Source organism: Callospermophilus lateralis, chromosome 3 (assembly GCF_048772815.1).
Source record: "Callospermophilus lateralis isolate mCalLat2 chromosome 3, mCalLat2.hap1, whole genome shotgun sequence".
NCBI lineage: Eukaryota > Metazoa > Chordata > Mammalia > Rodentia > Sciuridae > Callospermophilus > Callospermophilus lateralis.
In genome coordinates, this window is record NC_135307.1 from 172,373,040 (window position 1) to 172,391,179 (window position 18,140).

Consider the following 18,140-nt stretch of genomic DNA (forward strand, 5'->3'; position numbering starts at 1 on the left):
TCCCAAGGAGAATACAGACTGGAGAGACCCCCTCAGCTCAGCCTGGGTGGATTTTACATTTTTAATATAGTTATTAAAGTAGAACTCACCCTTTAGAGAACTTCCAGTTTTGCTACTCAAAGATAAATCACTGAATAATTTGATTGTTACTCTTTTTTCTTTTACCTGAGCACAGATATTTTTTGGCAGGGGGTAAGGGGAGCATTGTTATTTTTACACTGTTCTGGCCATGGTGTGTGTGTGTGTGTGTGTGTATGTGTGTATATATGTGTGTGTGTGTGTGTGTGTTCTGCCCATGGTGTGTGTGTGTTTTCTGGCCATGGTGTATGTGTGTGGTGTGTGTGTGTGTGTGTGTGTGTGTGCACCCACACTGGCAGCGCCTCTGCATGTGCAATTTTGTATCTTTTTAAAGTTTTAACACAGTGTAGGAATTGTACATATGGCATATTCTTTATAGAAAGTGTTTTATGGGCTACATAATATTCCACTTTGTTGGTCCGTGATGGTTAATGTAACTTTTCTCTGCTAAACATTTAGACTTTATTTCAGGCAAAAATAGATTATATTTATGCACAATTACTGTTTTGTATTCAGGAATTTTTCCTCAGGATGGATCCCTGCTAGTGGATTAATAGGGTCAAAATGTCTGAATGTGTTGCTAAATTGCTTTCCTGGAGGTCTGGGTCACTGATTTCCCTTGTTCATGACAGCCACACAGTAGCTGGGGTTTCCACTCTACAAAACCACTAGCACTAGGCCAAAGCTCAGACACAGAGTCACCAGGTCCAGGCATGGGGGCTCACACTTATAATTCTAGCAACCCAGGAGGCCGAGGCAGGAGGATCACGAGCTCAAGGCCAATCTCAGCAACTTAGTGAGACCCTGTTTCAAAATAAAAATTAAAACAGACTGGGGATGCAGCTCAGTGGTAAAGCACCCCAGGATTCAATCCCCAATACCATTTAAAGAAAGAAAGAGTCATCCATGATAGTCTTACCCTCCATCCCCCACCCTCTGTGGCCTTCACCCCCATGGGGCAGTGGGGAACTGAGGCTGAGCTTTAAAGTGGCCCAGCTCCAAGACCAAAAGACAGGCTCCCAAAGCTCCTCCTTCTAACGCCAGCAAGTTCTGTCTGTGTGGCGGCTCTGGAGTAGCTGTGTCGTCAACACTGACCAAGCCTCTCCTGTGCACAGTGGTTGCCTCTGCAGACAGACAGTCCTGGTCATCAAGGCCTGGCTCCAAGAGCGGGTGGGCAGAGGCGAAAACCAGTCTCTGCAGGAATCAAGGGCACCGGAGCAGGATTCTCAAGGGTGAATGCCCAGCTGCTGCGCTGCGGGGCACCAAGAGCAGTCTATGGAGGAGGGCTGCCGACAGTGCAGGGTGGGGCAGGGGGCTGAAGTTCCTGCAGGGCTAAGCTCAGGGCGCAGGGAAGTAGAGAGGAAGACCAGCCAGGAGAGGAACCTACCGAGAAAAGTCCTGAGCAGTTTTAAGGTCAAGGTCAAGTTTAAGGCTCAAGGTCAGATTTATATTGTAAAAGATGATCCTGTGCTAATTCTGTCAAGAATAGGTGGGGAAAGGAGGAGGAGGGGTACTAGGAGACCGGGTGGGGGGCAATGAGGCTTCAAGGCGGCTGCCAAGCTAAAGTGGGGGAGGGAAGGGAACGGCGGAAGGAGAAGCAGAGATGGCTTCAGAGAGACGCTTAGGAGGAGGCCCAAGAGACACACTGTGGGGAATGAGGGAGACAGAGAGGATGCCAGGACCCTAAGAGGTGGGTGATGAACTCCAATCACTGCCTCCCAAAGGTCACACCCTCCCTCTCCCTTAAAACAGAAGCCAGTTTTTGTTTTGCTTACACATACAAGCAGACACTGGCTCTGTGTCCAGAGCTGCGGTGACAGTCCTGGCCTGTGAGTCTGAGCTGCCCCAACTTGGCTGTCTGCTCACCTGCAGGGGCTGGGAGAAGCCCGCACGGTGCCTCCCACGGCTCGGAGCCTTGCCAGGTGCTGGAACAGGGCTGCATTCCGCTGAGGCAGGCTGAGGGGAGCCAGGCAGCCCGCGATGACCTGGAGGGCAGGTGACTCCAGGCCCCAGGCAGGGGGGCCCACGGAGCCTCTAGCTCCCGGGGAAAGCCTGGCAGAGTACGGCACAGTATTGGCAGCAGGGGACTCCGCTGTCGTCCACGCACAACCTGAGGGCACAACCCTCCTGACCGCGGACCTGTCTCCCGGCTATAAAGTGGAAACCACACCTGCCACCGAGGACCACAGCCTCCCAACTGTCGGGGTTTCTCGGCCTCCACGCCCCCCCCCACGCGCACGCACAGGTACGCATACACACCCCCACACGCGCATGCACACCCCCACACACGCACACGAGCTGCTGGAGTGCTGTGGACGGGCTCCATAAGAGGCGCTGATGGCCGCCTGCTCCTGTAGGTCAGGCATCCCCCACCCGCCATCAAAGAGCACACAGCCTCCTCCTCCGCACCCAGAGGCCTTTAGATCACAATGGGGCAGACCCCAAGGCCTCACCCTCGGGGTGCCGATGGCCAGCTGCAGAGCCCTGCTGAGCCTCTCACCCACAGCCAGACAGCACTCACCCCGGGTCACAGGAATGAGGCATCAGGGTCGGCCACAGCCCTCTTCCCCTCAGACCAGAGTGCCATGTGGGCTCTGGCATTACACTTTCCTGGGACTGTCTGCAGAAGGAGGCTCTAGAGCCCTGTGAACCGCAGGCCTTCCTGATCTGCCCGGCAGGAGGAAGAGCTGAATTCCGAAGCAAGGGTCTCTCCGAAGCCAGTCTCCCTTACATTCTCGCTCTCTTTTCCCCTCTCTTTAATTTATTTTCTGCAGTATTGGGGCTGAAACCCAGGGGTGCTCTACCACTGAGCTACATACACCCCCAGTCCTTTTTTTATTTTTGATTTTGAGACAGGGCCTGCTAAGTGGCCCAACCTGATCTTGAGCTGGTGATCCTCCTGCCTCAGCCTCCCCAGATGCTGAGATTATAGGTGTGCACTTTGTGTGCCACCTGGTGCCTGGCCAGTCTTTTAGATTCTCTCTTAAGTTTTCTTTTTTTTCACCCACACATGTACCATGAGTATGAGACTTCACAATCCCTCTAGGGAAAGCCACAGACCGAGAGAAAATATTTGCAAAAGTGTTAAGAATTCATACAACTCAGGAGTCCAGTAATTCTTTTTTTTTTTTTGGTACTGGGGATTGAACTCAGGGCCACTGGACCACTGAGCCACATCCCCAGTCCTATTTTGTATTTTACTTAGAGACAGGGTCTCACTGAGTTGCTTAGCACCTCACTGTTGCTGAGGCTGGCTTTGAACTCAGGATCCTCCTGTCTCAGCCTCCCAAGCTGCAGGGATTACAGGCCTGCACCACCACACCTGGCTCTATTTTTTTTTTTTAAATGAGCAAATCACTAAAGAAGATATATGGATGGCAAACAGGCATATAAAATGATGATCAACGTCATTAGTCATTAGTCATTAGGTAAATGCAAACTGAAACCCAGGCCTGTTGGAATGACTAAAATTAAAGCCTGGCCATTCCAAATGTTGGGGAAGTTGTGCAGGGGCTGGAATCCTCACACGCTGCAGCTCTGGGAATGTACAATGCACAGAACTTTGGAAACACGTGGGCAGTTTCTCAGAAAGTTAAATATGTATTCACTAAATTATAGCCATTTTACTCCTAGCTATTTACCCAAGAGAACTGAAAAACACATGTTCATTGAAAGATTATACACAAATAGTTATAGTAGTTTTATTTATATTACAAAAAAAAAAAAAAAAAAACCCTGGAAAATAACAGTTGTCCATCAACTGAATGGACAAACAAATCATGGTTTATGATTTATCCACACCATGGATGCATACCATTCAGTAAGAAAAAGGAAGATACACACAACATGACTCTCATTAATGCTGAAGCTAGGTGTGGTGGTACACGCCTATAATCCTAGTGAAGAGTGGGAGGCTGAGGTGGGAGGATTGCAAGTTTGAGGCCAGCCTCAGCAACTTAGTGAGACCCTGTCTCAAAATAAAAAATTAAAAGGGCTGGGGATGTAGCTCAGGGCCAAGCGTCCCCAGGTTTCATCTCTAGTACCTCAAAATGGAGATCTATTGAGTGAAAGAAACCCAGACAAGAGAGGTACACCCTGCGAGATTCCTTTATAGGAACTAGAAGTGCCAGATGGGCTGGGTGTGGCTCAGTGGAGAGTGCTCACCTAGCAGGTGCAAGGCCCTGGGTTCAATCCCAACACAAAAAACAAACCAAAACAAAGGCGTCTTCAGTTGTTGTCTGGGAATGAGGCGGGAGGAGGCTGGAGGGGGGATCACAAAGTCTGAGGACAGTGGACACCTTCGTCATCTCACTGTGGTGATCGGCTCTGGGTCTACACTTCTGTCAAAACTTACCCAAAGGTGACTTTAAACACCGGCAGCTTCCTGTTATCCACTCTGCTCCGTGATGCTGGAAGAGGAGAGGGGCCTACAGCTGCTCTTTCTCCTGGGAACAGCAGTGTCACCTGCTGCTGGCATCAGTGCTGTGACCAGCCCTGGGCAGGGACCCCAGACCCTCTGGCTGGCAAGGCTAATGAGCACAGCTGTCTGTCACAACTCCAGCAAGGTCACCTACTGGGACAGCCAGGCCCGTGTGAAAGGCCCACGGAAAGGAGAGGAAGATGGATGGGGAAGGCAGAGCCGTCCTGGGAGGTCAGGTGCACGCACACCCAGCGCCCCCCAGCCCCCCACACACTCACACCGAGTATGAGACTGCCACCTGGCCTCTGGGCACTGAGCGTTCCACCTAACCGTAGGACCACTCGTGCTGTGCTCTGTTTCGTTTGGGGGACTGGGGATTGAACCCGGGGGCACTTGAACACTGAGCTACGCCCCCAGCCCTTTTCTTTTTGAGACAGGGTCTTGCTAAGCTGCTGAGGCTGGCCTCAAACTTTGGCTTGTGATCCTTCCGTTTCAGCCTCCTGAGCAGAGTAGCTGGGACCACAGGCAAACCTCACTGCGCCCAGCTTAGGCTATTGTCACATACTCAGCATTTTTCCGGAGTGTTTCCTCTGTGACTGGCTTGTGCAGGGCAGCGGGGAGGCAGAGGCACATCCACCCCATCTCTTCCCTAGGGCACTGATTTTCTCCCACTTCTTGGGAGGCACCGGCGCTGGCCTCCTCCAAGTCTTGCAATGAGCTCACACGTGCAGCGGGACTGTCTTTATCTGTGCTAAGCAGACCTCCAAGCCAAGCCCAGCTGACTTCTAATGGTCGACTCCTGAGATCTTCAGAATCATGGAAATTGAGGGCAGGAAGAATCTGAAGACGTCAAAGGCCAAGGTCAGAGGGACTCAAGTTCCAGAACCTTCCTGATCCGCAGGCACCCTGGCCTGCTTGAACCCTACCAGTGAAGAGGGTGCTCATTACCAACCGAAGGGGTGCAGGATCTTGGGAAAACAGGAGGTTCTTCCTAACTTTAGAAGGAAGGGTGTTGCATTTATTAAGCTCCTAATATATACTAAACTTTGTGCAAGGGACTTTGCACATATGGGGTTTCTTTTTCTTTCCTTTTTTTATGTGTGTGGTACTAGGTATTTAAACCTGGAGTCTCTACCACTGAACTATGTCTGCAGCTCTTTGGGGACAGGATTTCACTAAGTTGCCTAGGCTGGCCTTGAACTTGAGATCCTCCTGCCTCAGCCTCCTGGGTAGCTGGAATTACAGGTGTAGCTGGATCATACAGAGGGAATTTCTGATCTGGTTTCTCATGCCAACTTTGCTCCTATGAGGCTGGAATTCACTGGGATGCTCATTTTACTACTGAGGTAACGAACAGAGCGTGTAAGTTACTTGTCCGTGGTCACAGAGCAAATCCACAGTAGAGGCGGAGAGGGCGGTTAGAGTGCATCCACCTCTGATCCGTGCCTTCAGCGGGGCCCAGTCAGGAAGCAGGACTCCTGCTCTCTGCCGAGGGAGGGATCCTGGTGTCCTTTACCTGCACAGCAGGTCTCTAGGCTTCCTCACAACCCAAATCGCCTGCCCGTCCCCAGGCACCCAGGCCTGCTCTCTCAGGCATGGAGCCCCTAGAGCGAAGAGCTCCTCGCCTGGCAGGTGGCCGGGGCTCTTGCAGCACAGAGCTCAGCGTGGGGACTAAGGGCCTGGGCTCCCTGGAGGTGCTGTGGGGGTCGGAAGAGGACCCCTGGAGGTGGCGTGTGAGCTGGGCCTCGCCACGGAGCTGAAGGTGCCGAGGGAGCAGTAGCCGCAGAAATAAGCCCAGAGAGAGGACAGCGCAGGGCAGACAGACGCACGGACACCCGAGAAGGCTACTGGGGCAGCGCGCCCAGGGTCACTTAGGGACTTACTTGGCTGAAGCCGTCGAGCGTGGAGACGTCCTCGACTTTGAGCTGGCCCGTCCACCCAGGGTGGGCAGCCTGGCCCGCAAGGGCCCCGCGGAGAGCGGGAGGGAGGACCAGCCAGCGCCGGCCTCCTCCAGGGACAGGCCGAGAGAGAGCCAAGGACAGAGGACAGGAGAACCTGGGCTCTGGGGCCGGAGGCCTGGCAGCTCGCCCCTGGGAAGGAGCTGGGGACCTCGCACGGGACAGAGGCTCTGCTTCCTCTCCACAGCTTGCTCTCTCCCTGGCTGCCAGGAATCTGCCAGAAGGTCACGTCCCTGTGCCATGCACAGTGTGGTGTCACTTAACTTGCACGAGAGCTGGGACTGGGGGCAGAGGATCAACCGAGGGGACGTCCCATCCTGCACACAGACCCTTTCCCACGGCCGCTGCCAACAGGGTCCCCTCTCCTTTCAGGCAGGAACAATCGATCCCTCTCTGGTGGATGAGAAAATGGCCAGGGGCGTAACACGATGTGTCCCAAGTCCCCGCTAACGAGTGACAGGACTGGAAACCGGCCAGGACTGACCCCGAGGCCCCTGCTCCCCCTGAGCTGCTCCCAGGAGACCGGTTCCTTCAGTGGATGGAGCAGGGGCTCCTCCCTTGGCTCTGTGACCCAAATGTGAGGGAGGTGACCTCCACACAGGCCTCACTCAAGGGGCAATGTGGGGCCCGCCTCCTGAGGGGCTCTGGAGGGACCCAGGATCGCTGTGCCTCCATGTTACCATTTCAACAACCAGAGGGACAGGGAACTGCCCTTTGCCCACCCATGGCCAGCAGAGCAGCGGGCTCCCGGGCCCACGCCTCCCTCCTCTCCCTTCCCCCAGCCTGGGCCACCTGCTCTTCAGACCCTGTTCTAACCACATCTCAGTGTAGAGCTCTGCTGCCAGCCGCTGTGCAACCTTAAACAGATTACTTCCCCTCTCTGAGCTTCAGGGTCCTCATCTGTAAAATGTGGGTAACACATGCTAAGTGGGCCTCCTCCTCCTCTTCCTCCTCCTCCTCCTCTTCCAGAAAACCTTCCCAGATAGTCCTGACCTACAGCTGTTCCTTCTCTTGGGAACAGCAGTGTCACCTGCTGTGGGCATCAGTGCTGTGACCAGCCCTGTGCGAGGATCCCAGACCCTCTGGATGGCATGGCTGATGACCACAGCTGTCACAACGGCAGCCCGCTGCAGGAGTCACTTCTGGTCGTCCGGGCCTACGTGAGTGGCCAAGAGAGCAGCCCTCTTGGTGCTAGATGGCTTTTGTTCTCCTTGGAATGGGCCGGAATGCGCCTCCTTTGCTGGCATCTTGCCAGCACTGGTCTGGCGTCTTCAAGGCCTGGGGACCCCAGTGCTCTCCCATTACCTTCAGAGAGTCCCCTCTCCTACCCTGTCATCGCAGCAGGGAGGCCATGTCCAGCACACGGGGCTGGAGTCCTGTCCCCACCTCTCCCTGGTCCACAGCTCGGAGCCTCCAGTTTGCTCTCCTAGGAGTCCAGTCTCCTCCTCTAGAAAAGCCCTGCCTCCCTAGTGCCCCCTTCCCCTGAGTGTTCAACAACTGGAAACTTTGTTTCCTTCAAGATGCACTTATTTGGAGGCTGTGTAGCTCAGGGGAAGGAACAGACTGAGGACACAGACAGACCACAATCTCAGTGTGGGCTCTGTTGCCAGCCGCTGTGCAACCTTGAACAAATCACTTCCCCTCTCTGGAGCCTCAGCGTCCTCATCAATGTGGATAACACAGGCTAAGTGGGCCTAAAACAATGTCAGTTTTGTGGAGCCGGGGCTCAGAGCTAGGGCCCTTCTTCAGGGTCTTCCCAGTTTTTCAGGCCAATAATAACACCCCAGTAGGGGCTGTTTGTTTGTTTGTCTGTGGTGTCTGGGATGGAACAGGTGAGGCAAGTGCTCGACCAATGAGCTACACCCATGGCCCACAGTGAGTTTCTAGAAAAGGAAAAGGAAAAGGCATTCGATTTGAAGTGGTGCCTTTTTCCTGACAGCATCGCCTTTCTGTCTCAGGGAGAGGGGTATTTAAATGCTTCTATGTGACAATAAAGTGAACTCTCAGTGTCATTGGAAATGTCCTTCCCCAGAACAATAAAGAGCTGGCCAACCTAGGATGGGTTCCCCAAGGCCCTCTGCGAGATCCAAGTCCAGCAGCCACTGCTCACCATCCAGCCCTCCTGTCCCCTCCTGTCCCCATGTGACAGCAGACTCCTGCTCCTCCTCATTCAGTGCATGAAACAAAACACACAGCAACTGCCTCCAGGTGTCTCCTATCTCCAAGCCCCTCCCCAGCCCCGTCCCCCAGCCCCAGAGCCCTCCTCTGGCCTCTTGCTACATGTATCTTATTCTTCTCCAAGTCACGGCTACCTGCACCCCGCCCACCCTTGCACCCCGAAAGTGGTTATAGAACAGGAAGAAGCGCTGTAGATGGCCAGTCAGAGTTGGAAGGGTCACCAGCTCTGCTTCCCAGAGGTGTGGACGAGCACAAGGCCCGGTCTCAGGTCACCACTGAGTCCATGTGAGGGCCCACAGCTCCTGGCTCCTCAGGGCTAGATCTCCGCACCATGCCACTTCCTCCCAGACACCGCGTTCCGGTCGGCTGGGCGCCTCAGTGACAGAGGACAGTGCTGGGCATGTGACAAACACTCCATGAATACCTGCCCACTGGGGATGCAGAGCACCCGGGGCACACAGGCCTCCCTCTCTTCAAGGGCCTCGCTCAGTGTGTCACCTGCACCCAGCCTGTCAGCACCGGCTGCCCATCAGGTGGAGATGTGGCCCCGCAGGCCCCTGGTGGCCCAGATGCAGAAAGAGCATCTGCAGTTGGCTCAGAACTGCAGCCCCACTGCCCAGAGGGACAGCTCAGTCCTGCTGAGTAATCGCGGGTAACTGCTTTCACTCTGAGTTCCTCCAGGCAGGACAGACGAGGGCGGACAGGGCCAAGGATCTCCCAAGCGAGGCACTAAGCGGACCTTCCAAGAGGAATTGAAGAGTCCAGCTTCTAGAATCCTCCAAGGACAGGGAAGGTTCTGGTCCACCCGGGGCCAAATGAATGGTCCAACCGGAACTGTGCCACAGAGTGAGCTTGGATGGCCCTCAGACTCTCTGGCCACCTTCTGAGTTGCTGGGGACAAGAACTAACAGGTCAGCTTGGCGCAGTAACGCACACCTGTAATCCCAGCCACTGAGGCCGCTGAGGCAGGAGGATCCCAAGTTCCAAGCCACCCTCAGCAAGAGGGAGGCACTAAACAACTCAGTGAGACCTTGTCTCTAAATAAAATACAAACAGGGCTGGGGATGGGGCTCAGAGGCTGAGTGCCCTGAGTTCAATCCATGGTACCAAAAAAAAAAAAAAAAAAGAAGAAGAAGAAGGGAGAGAGAGAGAGAGCTCCAACAGTTCTCTAGAATGGTTTGGAGATGTCCTGAGCTGGTTGAACCCTTTATTATCATTGTTTTTATTCCCAACCTCAATGTGCCACCTCACCAAAACCGACCAGGCCCATGGGGTAGGTGGGAAAGACCACCCTGGGCTTCTCTGCTCCCCTGAGACCCGGCGTCAGCACGCCTCACAGCTCCTGGGCATTCTTCATACGGACTGTTGGGTATCCAGCTCTCCCTGTTCCATGAGAACTTCTGGAAACCACAGATCAGCTCTGATTCTTTCCTGTACCCTGTGTTTTCTGCCCAGGGCCCCCCTAATAGACAACAGCAGATACTAACCAGCACCCAGCAGCGCAGGAGTCCACCCCAGCCCCCACGGTGGGTGAAGCCACACTTGGGCCTCTTCGGGCAGGAGAGGTACCCAGTTCGTTGGAGGGTGGGAATGCTGACTCCCAGAGGAGCCCGGCTTTCACGGTTACTGGGACAATGGAAGGCCTCAGACTAAAAGCAGGCCTTTGAGGCCCAGGCCAGCGGCTTCCAAGTTCTATGACACATCAGTGGTCAGCCCTGGGGAGCCCCGGGCCCCTTTGCCCTGGCTCTCTGGCCTCTAGAATTCTTATAAAGTGCTTGTGTATTGGGAGGCTCTGGGGAGCAGATCATCGGCCCGCGGAAGACAGAGCCCAGCAAACAGGGAGCGCTCAAAAGTGTGTCTATCCTGTCGTTCAGACCCAGCCACCTTCCCTGGTCAAGGGGCACCCCGCCCCCATCAAAAAGCAGAGCTCGTGCTGAACTCCCCAACCATGACTCACTTCAATCGGACTGCCGGCCCTCTGCAGCAAACCCGCGACCTCTCATCACGAATCCTTCCCACCCTCCTGTCCCGACTCCTGTACGAGTGTGCAAGGGCACCCTAACTTAGCCACAGCGGGGTTCATAAAGGAAAGCGAGTCAGGCCTCGTGGCAGGTTAACAAGGCCACCATCTCCAGCTGTGCCACGCGGGCACGTCACTTGGTCTAAACCTCAGTTTCCTCATCTTTCCAATAGGTCGAGGTTGTTCTGAGGCGTACGTGAGATGGGTGTGGGTCTGGTATATTCTACATGTAATATCAGGAGGAATAAATAGTTATCCACTTGAAATAATGTCAGTCCTAAAGGAGCCTCAGCCGTCCAGCCGTCCCCTCAGTATAGAGATGGGGATGCAGAGACCTTGGGGGGGGGGGCCTGGCTGAGCCAAGGCCACGTGACGAGGGGGTGGATGAGTGGGACCCGGGGCCTGATCTCCTGACCTCCTGCTGCCTGTCTTGATTCCTGCTCTGCTCCCTCCCTCCACACAGCGATGGCTGGGCTCACTCTTCCCAGCCCCTTCCCTCCACAGTCACGTCTCACACTGGCCAAAGCCATCCGGACCCCTCCTTGGCAACATCACCACCCTCCCAGCACATGTGCCCCCTTTGGCCCTAGTCAGGAGCCCTAGAAGGACATGTCAAGTATCTGTTAGCCAATGACAATGGCAAAGCCGACAGCATTAGTTATAATAACCATGACTGTGTCCTACGCTTGAAAGCCCTCCTCCCTACACCACCCCTACACAGTGCAGGATCTAGTCAACCCCGCTGCTGCAGGAACACATTTCCTCAAATATATTCAATCCAGCACTTACTGAGCATCTACTTTGTGCTCAACAGCACAGAGCCTGAAACACAGAGAGGAAAAGCCTCTGTCAGCAGGAGCTCACGGTAGAACAGGGATTTAGGGCAGAGCTGGGACACCACGGTTCCCTTGAGTCTAAATGGTGCAGTGGCAGAATGCCCTGCCCGCCCCAGTGGGGAACCTCTTTACCATGGTGTCCAAGGCAGAAGGCATCTGTGCAATCAACTGGAAAAGGCCAAATGGAGGCTGGAGACGATGCCATGGGGGAAGATAAAGAAGAGAAAATACGGGAGCCCCAGAGCTGACTCCCTGGTCTCAGGGAGAGACTCCAGGGAGGGGGGGTCCTGTGAAATCTGGAAGTCTCCGTGCCCGTCCCCTTACCAACAGGCAAGATCAGATGCTTCTGCTCCCTGGGAACCTCTGCCCGAGGATGTGAGGGTGCTCCAAGCCCAGGGCTGGCCTACACATGTTTCCTCGGGACCATCATTTGCTAGAGTGATGTCACAGCCCTTGCAGTGGAAATGTCTGCACCTCCTGGTTGCTGCCAAGGCCCTCAACCTGGTGGCCCAACACGTTCCAATATTCATTATCTCCTGGCAGGGACACCATCCTCAGGGATGTGGAAAAGACTGGCCCGGGAGTGGGAGGGGCAGCAGATTCAAGGCAGCCCTCCTCTCCTCTCTCCTGGTCCATCTCCCCTGAGCCAGGAGGATCTGAGCACCCACTATGTGCCAGGCATGGGCACCATCCCAGCAGCTTCCGGCAGGTACCCCTCTTCCCAGGTTACAGATGAGGAAGCTGAAACTTGAGGTGAGGCATAACAGCACAGGGATGTCACTACAGACCTGTCTGACACTTCCAGTGCCAGGAGGCCCACAAGGTCAGCGTTTCACTGGGGAAGTCCAGAGCTGAAAGGCACTAACCCAGGGAATCCCAATGAATCCACAGACCTGAAATCAAACAGCTTTGGTAGAGAGGTCCCCCTGACAAGAGCAGCTTCAGGGGTACACTAAACAGAACAGACCATTGAATCCAACTCCGGCATGGAACACAGCAGAAAGACACCCACGCCTGGAGCATTTTAAGATGGCTACTTGTCGCCAACTAGCAAGTTCAGGGCCTAGAACCCCAATCTCTAGCACTATCCTCACCCCACTCCACGTAGATCATCTTTCCTAGGAAGCTCCTCCAGCCCAGCCCAGCCCACACCACCAGATGGGCAGAGAAGGCTCAGGGAACAGGCAGCATGTGACCAGGCCTCTCCTTGAGTCTGCAGGGCTGAGGCAGGGAATCTGGGGCTCCCCAGGCTGGTAGGTGTCGCCAACAGCCCCCTCCGAGCCGGGGAGTGGGGGAGAGTGCGGGCACCCCATGGAAGCTCAAGGGAGACTGCGGCCCACTCTGGGGGTCCTGGACAGTTTTTCCAAACACTGCAGAGCACGGAGGCTCCCGGAGGGAAAGGTGGGGAAGAAGCAGTCATTGGCACTTGACCTTGGAGTAGGTGTGGGGTTCCGTCCTTCTCCCACCCCCAGGTACCCTTGCTCCTTCTCCAAGAAGGAAAAAAAAAAAAAAAAAGAAACCCCGCCTGTTTGCCAAATACCAGAGGAAGACCAACAGGACGGGGAGGGGGCGCTCCCTGGCAGCGCTCGGGGTGTCGCCCACCTTGGGCACCCCCTGCTGCGCCCTGCCTCCTGTAATCAGTCAATCTCAGGCTGGGGTGGGGGCGCTTAGGAAGATGCAGGGGACTGAAGGGAGGGCAGGAGTGAGTCACGCTTAATCCCTCTCGCGGTGCCCTCGGAGGGATTCTGTCGCAGCGAGCGGTCGCCAGCGGCCCCCGGCCCGGCGCCGGAGCGCGGTCCCTCCCGCCGGCCGCGGCCTCCTTACCTGAGTCCACTCGCCCTCCGCAGTCCCGCCGCCCGCACCGCTCCGGCCCGGCTTGGCGCAGCGCCTCTGCAGTCGCCGCCGCAGCCGCCTGGCCCTGATCAGCGACCTGCGGCGGCGGGGGAGAGAGACACACGGGGCGGCTGAGCGCGGGCGGGGGACGCCGGGGCAGCCGAGCCCCCCGCCGACCGCTGGGCCGCCCCGGGCAGAGGGCAGGGGGCGCGGGCTGCCCGCCGCGGGCCCAGTGCGCGGCTCCGCGCCGCCCCCACCCCCTGGCACTTGGCGCTCCTGGGTGCGGCGGGCGCAGCTGGGCGGTGGGCCCGGAGGTCCCCAGGGTCCTTGTCATCACCTGCCGAGGCTTCCATGGCTTTGGCTGCCCAGCCCGGGCCGCCGACTCGCTCTCCCGAGCCCAGCTGGAGGCGGCTGGCCGGGTGCTGGCCGGGCTGGGGCTGCCGGGAGGGAGGAGGGAGGGGAGGAGGGTGAGGTGGATGCAGGGGACCAGCCAGTCGGCGGCTCGCCGGCAGCTGCGTAAGCGGCCCGTCTTCACTTTCCTTCTTAAAGAGATAGTTGATCTCGGGTTCCCCAGGGCCCCGGAGGGACGCGGCGCGCCAGGGCCGGGGCGGGGGGCGGGCTCCCCTCCCACCCACGCGCCAGGCTGTGGGCAGAGCGGGCTGCGGGGCGGGGCGGAAAGCGTGTTGACCCTGGGCAAGTCCCTTCGCCACTGGGGCCTCAGCTTTCTCATCTGCAACCTGGGATGAGGACGCCCATCTCGCGCCCTCGCACGCAGTGTAGTAATTTGAGCTGAACGCCTTTAGGAATACTTTTCCCTCCCCAGACCCAGTCTGAGTATTTAATGTGGACAACCCTTGGACTACGAAGAAAATAGCAGAAACTAATTTCTGAGGACAGACATGTTTTCCTTTGAAAGACTAAAACAGTGAATTGTTGATATAAAGGAAAGCATTCGCAATCTAAAATGTTCATTTGGGGTCTTTCTCTTCAGTTTTCCCCAACAAAGGGATTAAGAAAAAAAAAAAAAAAGTCCAGGAAACTGCATTTCCACTTTCCATGTCTAGCCAGTCCTCTTGAGCCATGCGACTTTAGGAACTCGCTCTCTGGGCCTGATTCCTCATCTGCTCCACGGGTGGGAAGTGGGGTGGGGTGGGTGGGGAGGGGCTCCCTCTTTCTGTACAAGCCCTATCTGATCAGCCATCCTCTGCTCACAGGCACTTTTCTCTGTCACCTCTGCCATCTGCCCTGTCTGACCCTTCCGACTTTATCTCATGGCATGAACTGTCTTGTCTCCCTTGCTAGGCCTCCAGGCTTTTATATTTGCCATTCTTTGCCTGGAGTGGTTTGCTCCTTCACTTCCTCCAGGTCTCTGCTCAAATGTCACTGTCCTTTGGTGGGCCTTCCTTGATCACCCTATATAAAATACAAACCCTCTCCTCCCCGACTCTTTTGCCCTGTATTTGATCACCAGCTAGCTGGCGTATTAGTTGTTTCACTAGAATATACACTTCATGGGGGAAGGAACTTTTCCTGCCTTTCTATATCCCCAGTGCCTAGAACAGCAACTAACACATAGTAAGTGCTCAATAAGAACTGACTGAATCAACAGTCCAGCAAGCACACATTATTCCAGGCCCTAGTTGTCCATAAGAATGCTCAGATGTCATGCTGGCGGTCTCTATGTCTGAAGTCTCTTAAGTCTTTAAGTATCTGTCTGCTGTTGCTAAGGCTGAACTTGGTACCCTGTCTTCTCCTCCCCAAGCTGACTGTTCCAAGAGAAAAATGTATAAACTAAGTGCACAGACTTACTTCATGACTCTGCATTACTGGCCTGGTGAGAAATAGCTAATATTTATAATGTACATGAAGAAATCATTATTTTACAGTTTTCTGTTACTTTTCAAAGCCGAATATTTTTCTATAGCACTCTGCAGTAAGTGCAGTTTTTGTTTGTTTGTTTGTTTTTTTGTTTGTTTTTTTTTTTTTGTGTGTGTGTGTATGTGTGTCTTTTCTTGTCTTGCAATAAATGCATATACATTTTTGGCGGTAGCTATATTTTCGCTTCTATTCAATTACACTGAATCTTCCTATCAGGTGGTCACTATTATACTAGTCATTGTGGGAAAACATGGCAGAGAAATTGTAGCAGAAATAGAAATCGTAGTTGAAAAAGCCATGTGAAATATCGAGGCCTGCTCTCTACAAAGCCTAATGCTGTATTAACCGGTTAATAGAGGAATTTTTTATCTGTCAGAACATCCACCTAAATCATATGTGACTTCTTTACACTTGAAACAAAACCAAAAGAAGCCATGTCATCACTATATGTTTAGCAGGAGAAAGTTTCTAAGCTCATTATACAAATATATACATATTTTTTTTGTCTTTCCTCCATGTTCTATTTTGCTTGGTAGTTAGAAGACTACATTTCCCAGAAATCTCCACTAGGAGCATCTCCAAAACAAGAGAGCTTCTCTATCCCCATTATTTCCATCTGGAATGGTGTCAGCTAGTAAAGAATTCTCCTGAGCATCGGAAATCAGGTAATTGAGAAGAGAATCAGTGTTTAGTTATAATATTAATTGCAATGAGTGAGGATTTTAAGTATAAAACAAGATAAAATTATTCCAAAAAATTCAGGAATTTTGTTTGGTTTTGTATTTATTGGGAAATAGTTGCATTTCTTTTAGTTTCAAAAGCAATTTTCATTTCAGGTCTGGGTAAGCACACTCCTCCCACTGAACACAGCAATAAAGCCGGAACAAAATAAAAAGGCCCCTACTTGAGGATTCTAAAGAAAAAAATACTAGCAGGCAAATTGGGGAAAGGCAGAATTTGATGACTGAGCTGGTGGTGAATTTACCATTTTTGTTTCCTCTGATCTCTCCCAGGCTGGTCTCAAGATACACCAAAATCAGGAATCCACAGACAGAAAGCTCACAAATGATCCCCCTGATTCTGACTTGAGGACGAGACAGAAGACTTCTGATTCTCAGAGTAAGTGGGGGAAATACATTTTTCTTTTAAAATCTTTTCTTCCTTTTCTCTTATCCCAGTCCCGAGGTAATCCTTTGGCAGCAGGAACACACAGGTACCTAAAACTCTGAGGGAGAAGAAATTTCTCCAATCAGAGTAGCTGTGGTCCTGAGGGAGGGTGAGCCCCTGCTGGTTTGCATCTTTTTCTGGCCCCAGATGCAGACAATTACTGTGGGAAGCAGGCAGCAAAGCAGAGCTGAGCAAATAAGGCTCCAGTTTCCAACTTTATAAGGAACCCCAAAGAAGATGAACCAAATGAGAACAATGTCATAATTTCAGGTACTACTAAACATTAAAATCCAAGAACATAGTCTTGAGAAAGCAATCAGAGAAAAATGATGCATTAATTTTATGAGAGTAATGCTTTGAGTAGTTGCAGATTTCTCATTAGAAACCTACAGAGAGCCGGAGAAAATAGAACAACTTTATGTATTGCCAAAAGAAAGGGGACGTCAACCAGAATTCCATACCAGGCAAAGATATCCTTCAGGAACCAAAGTGAAATAAAGACTTTCTCAGATAAAGAAAAACTGAGTCGTTATGTCAAAAACAAAACATGGAATACCAAAAAGGAAACAAAGACATTAAAAAATGGTAAATATCTGAGTGAATTTAATATACTATTAAATACACTAATATACACTCCCCTTAAATTCTTTAAAATATATTTGACAGTTGAGATTGTTGAAAGCAACAATTGTATCATTGTTTAATGGGTTTTAATGTATTTAAATATAATAATAAGACATACACTGTATAAAAAAAAACCTGTATGGTGAAAAGTTTCTGCACTCCACATGAAGTGGTAAAATACCAATTCTAGGTAGAGTATGAAATGTTAAGGATGCATTTTGAGATCCCTTGAGCAGTTCTTAGAAATTTTATTTATATTTTTAAAAATGCAACAGATAAATTAAAATGGAATTCTAAAAAAAGTTCAAATATTTCAAAAGAAAGCAAGAAAAGGGAAAACAGGCATGAAAAATAAAGAGAACAAATGGTAAACAAAAAATAAAATGGCAGACATAAATCCAAACATGTTAATAAGCTCATTAAATGAAGTGATCTAAACACACCAATGAAGACAGAGTTATCAAAATAGATAAAAATGACCTTATTAGACGCAAGATACAAGAAATTAATTTTAAACACAATGACATAAGTAGACCAAAAGTAAAATCTGGAAAAAAATATATATATGCCATGTAAGCCTAATCAAAGGAAAGTAGATATCGATATTAGAGAATATAGATACTATTAGTATAGTATAGTTACTATTAATATAAGAAAAACAGACTTCAGGGGAAAAACTACCAGGATAATCATTACACAATAAGTAAAAAGGTCACTTACTCAAGAAGATATAACAATTGTACATTTCAATAATCCATTTACAACAATAACTGTAAATGTGTCTGTGCCTGTTGGAAGGCTTCATACATATGAAGCAAAACTGAGAGGAGGAATCAGGAGACCCACAATCATAGGCTAGAGACACAAATACTCCTGTCCTCCGTCATTGGTAGAACTAATAGAAAAAAGCAAGATAAGAATTGAACAGCACTATTAACGAGGTCCAATTGATGTTTATTGATGCTCACCTAAAAATTAAGAATATATTCTTTTTAAGTACTCATGGGACATTCACCAAGATAGATAATAAACTGGTACATAAAACAAACTTTAACAAAGTTAGAAAGAATCAAAATCATTTAAATTATGTTCTCTGAACATAAAAGAATTAGACAAAATTCATTATTCAAAAATTTCAGGAAAATCTC